Below are 4,632 nucleotides of genomic sequence, written 5' to 3'. Positions count from 1 at the left end.
ACACGCACACACACACGCACACACACACACACGACAGCGAGCCAGGAGTATGAGTCACCGTCTAGCGATGATGTCACACTGCTGCAGTGATGTCACCCGTCATGCTGTTCTCATGGTAACCATGCTGGCGCCACATGATAGGGAAACCGGTACATAAACACACACACACACACACACACACACACACACACACACACACACACACACACACTCAAACACAAAGCACACTCATCTTTAAATCAGCTTTATGACCACACGTATTCACGCAGAAACGCACACACAGTGTAATTAGTGAAACGTAATGACTGCAGATTAATCTCGCCCGTGGTATCCGCGGGCTCAGCTGCACGGCGATGGAGGAATAATTGAACATCATTAAATGACTCACGAGGATTGAGCTTTGGCTTCATGAATGAATAAGGACATGTACTTCCCACGAGAGGCGGAAGCACCAACAGGGACTTTTTGTGCTGAAGAAATTCAACAGATTTCCTGTGTTCGAAATGCTGCGTTTAAAGGGCAATGCCACTTGATTTAACATCCGGGCGTTTTGTTTTTTTTTTGTCTGTGATAAAGGATCAGCCTGTGAGGAGACTCCGCAAATAAATAGATGAATAAATATAGATTCCTCTGGTCAGGCTCACTCCTCTGGATAAACTGTGGTTGGTTTTCCATTGCCCCTCCTCCAGCCATCCATCACGGATCAATAAAAATCTATTCTGAGCCCCGTCTGTGTTAGGCCTCAGCTCAGTGGAAAACCCAGCATCACAAATGCAGCAGAGAGACCGTGAATCACACTGCAGCAACAGAGGTCATGCCGAGGAGATGCAGTTTGCGGAGCGGCCACAGGATGGAGCTGTGAGCTCAGACACACAACCCGAACAGTCATGTCGCTGAGAGTCCATGCAGAGAGCAGTCTGAGGGTCACTTTGAACAAACTGAAGCACAACAGAGGAAGAGCACAGGGGAGACATAAACCACAAATTCACAAATTATTTTATGGTCAAAAGTGGGTGACAGACATTAACCAACAAATGAACCACAATGCAACTTGTTTCAACTGGAAGAACTTCTATGGCGAACTAGAAACCTTCGAGGAACTACTGCTGCGTTTCCACCACAGGAACCTTTAAGTTCTGGGGCCATATTTTTCCCCCCAAAAGACCTTGTTTCCTGGGGGGGGGGGAGACTTTCCTTTTTTATATTGTTTGATTTAATAATAGCAAAGAAACACAGAAAGAAACTGAAATAAATAAAACCTTCAAGTGCAAACCTTGTTTTCCTTTTGTACAGTGGTTCTTTGGTTCCATGTGCTCTAACATGGAGAGTAAATAATATGACAGACAGAAACAGATGACAGATGACAACAGAAACAAATGCAACACATTGAAAACACAAATGAGAACCTAAAAACTGCATTAGGTCCAAAATCACATAACATTCATTCGGCAGATAAACAGATGACACTTACTTGCAAATGAAGGGTAAAAGTTTGAAACAGATCTTAAACTGCACTCACAGTATTACATCCAGGTATAATACAGCACTCTCTGATATTACCATGTTGTTTCTAGAATATCACAATAAATGTTGCTTCAGGATTATCATATTTAATCACAATAAAACAACAAAATCCACTTTTTAAGCAGGCGGTTGGGCGTCATGGGTCGAGCACATGACTCTCACCCAGGAGACTGGGATTAGGATATACCGACTGGACCATATTATATAACTGTCAACTATCTGATATATTAAATTATATTCTGTTTGTTTTATTTTTTAGGCTTCAGGTTTCTTCTGTTCTTGTTTCAGCAGCAAGAACGGTTTAGGTTAAGTTCAGGAAAATGCAGTTCGGGTTGAAATACATCGTCAGCGTGCTAACGTGCTCATAATGACTGGCAGGTACAGTATGATGTTTACCATGCTAGCATCTACTTACCAACACTAAGCACACTAGCAGTCTACATCCCTTTGTGTACCATGAATATCTATACTAAATGCTAAATACTACCACTGATAACAATACATTTTCTTTGCACTACCTTGTGCTGCTGCTTCGCTGGTTACTACTACTGATATTAGTTCACTTCAAGTGAGACAGCAAGGAAAGCGTGAGTGATAAATACACTACAAGTTTAAATATGATCAAATATTAAAAGACGAAAAGACAGGATAATGAAACCGAGCGCCACACAGGTTGGTTGGTTCCCCAGTGCTCACTCTCAGCCTCCGCAGATCAGAGCTGAAGCTACAACAATAAACTCTGCAAAGATATTGACTGTGCAGGTTGGCAAGGCAGTGAAGTGAAGCCAGTATCCGGGTACACTTATATGTCGGGAGTCTGGTCACACCTGTTTAGACGATCATCTGGCAGATATGATCAGAAAGGAGACACTGAGCCGCGACGGAGCGAAAGCGTTCGTTTCCTCCTCGATTGAAAGATAAATGAACTTGTAGAGCCGCCTTCGCATGAAACGTGCCTACACACCACGGAGGCATTTGGCCGTCGATGCTCTGGCACGGCTCTGCAGACTCCACACGCGTGAGTCAGGACACTAATGGCCCCGTGTTTAACTCTGTGCACAACCTTGGTTTTAAATGAAGGTTACATCCATTATCTGCCACCTTTAGGCTAATTCAGCTCCCCGCTGCCTCCCCTCCCTCGCTCACTCGCTCTCATTCTCCCGGCCGACTACTGCTTTCTCGACTCACACTTGCAGCAAAAGAGAGACAGGCACTGGGACGCTGTGTGAAATGAAAATGAAAACAAAAATGCAATAAACTTCAAACTGTGGGGGAGCACTCCAGAACACCCTGGCCTCACAGGATGTCGTACGTACCCTGTATAAATGACCTGGCAAGGTATGGATGAGGGTATAGTGACGCCAGATCTATGAGTTTATATCCCATCTGGTCTTTGGAAACTGCTGTAGATATGTCTACCCCGACAAACCAAAACTGCTGTCTGAGTAAACTCGCAGGACGGCCTTCGATCTGTCTGGTGGCAAACTCACTGTCTTCTACGCACTTTCTCTCCGTTCCTCACCAGCCCACAGGTGAGAAGCTCCGCAGTAACATTTCACTTATTTGTTGCGAAACAGATAACTATGCATGGGAGGGCGGCTGCTTTCTGAGCTGTAGATATAATCTGAACATTGGGGAGACTCGGCAGGATTAACGTGGCACTGCGCTGTGCTGCAGACAGATGCGCTTGTTATTTCACTTCAGTCATCGGTGCCTCTGAGCTTTCTTCATCTCTTCTGAGTGGAACACAAACAAAATGTATTTACCGACAGCGGTCACACTGTGTTCCTGAGCCCATGTAGCGATATAACGTAGAGTGTCCCTTTCACACCCGATCACGATACTATCAGCTGTTATGAACCTGTGGAATGTTCCAAACAGGTGATTTACAGCCCAACTCGCCTGAAACGTGCTGCTGCATCAAACTCAGAAGAAGCAGATATTTTTAGATGAGTCAATTAAAAGGTCAGGCCACCTCAAAATCAAACGTGCATATTTTCCCTTTTTATCTGTAGGGCTATTTATCAATTTACTGTAGATTGTATTGGTGCGAGTTGCTGTCTGCCTTCCCTTGAATACAATAACGCTAGATGGCACTCGGCTTGTGATGTTCAAAGCACCAAAGAAAATAAATAAATAAATAAATAAAACCTTTTTCCAAAGCAATTTCTCTCTCTAGAAATCATGACCTAGTTACTCAGGATCAGAGGTGCCCAGCGTTTTTTTCCCGCTGAGGGCCCAAACTGAAATTAATGATGGGCCACAGGCCAAAGCATGAAGCTATTGTACTGTGGGCTACCGTTAAAACGCATAATGGGAGCAGGATCCCCAGTCCTCTGGATGATTTTTTACTTCCTGTGCACAGTGCCTCCTTTTTGTAATGAAATAGCCTATAGTAATAATTACAGATCCTACATAACTAAGCAGCATTTTTACCTCATAAAAAATAGAACAGCATAAAGAACAACTTATATCAGATTTCTTTTTTATTAAAACAATTTTCACTCAAAGTCTGGTGTGTCAGCAGGCGACCTGTGGCAACCAATTTGGCCAGTCCTGCTCAGCATAATCCACAGGCCTTGGTAAGAGCAGGTTCTTAAACAGTAGGACTATTTTCTTTCTACAGAACTACACCCGCCAACTATATCACTACACAGAAGGACGTGTACATCTACTCATGGACGAGAGACTCGGGCTTGTGACAGCACAGGATGTGAACATTAATGAGGCTGAACTATAACGTTAATTAGCTAAGTAACCTTAATTTGCTAGTTAGTTCCCAGTTGAAGGTCCTCACAACAAGGTCTGTGGATTATCTTCAGTAACTGGGTCATGATTTCTGGAAAGAGACACTGCTGTTGAGTTTTTTTATAAATATATTTTTGGTTGTTTTGAGCACCACAAGCTGAGTGCAATCTAGTTCCATTAAATTCCAGAGTAGGCAGACATCTCTCTAGGACCGAAAATCTAAACTAAATAGCACAGGTCAGAAGAAAAATATGTATCTTTTGATACTGGGGTGAAGTTATATACTTACTATATATATACTTTGTACTTTAATTTAGTACTGTAATTTAGTATACATGTTTATGTTTTTGTGTCCCCAGT

This window comes from Acanthopagrus latus, chromosome 3 (assembly GCF_904848185.1).
Source record: "Acanthopagrus latus isolate v.2019 chromosome 3, fAcaLat1.1, whole genome shotgun sequence".
In the NCBI taxonomy this organism is placed as follows: domain Eukaryota; kingdom Metazoa; phylum Chordata; class Actinopteri; order Spariformes; family Sparidae; genus Acanthopagrus; species Acanthopagrus latus.
This window is presented reverse-complemented; position numbering follows the sequence as displayed.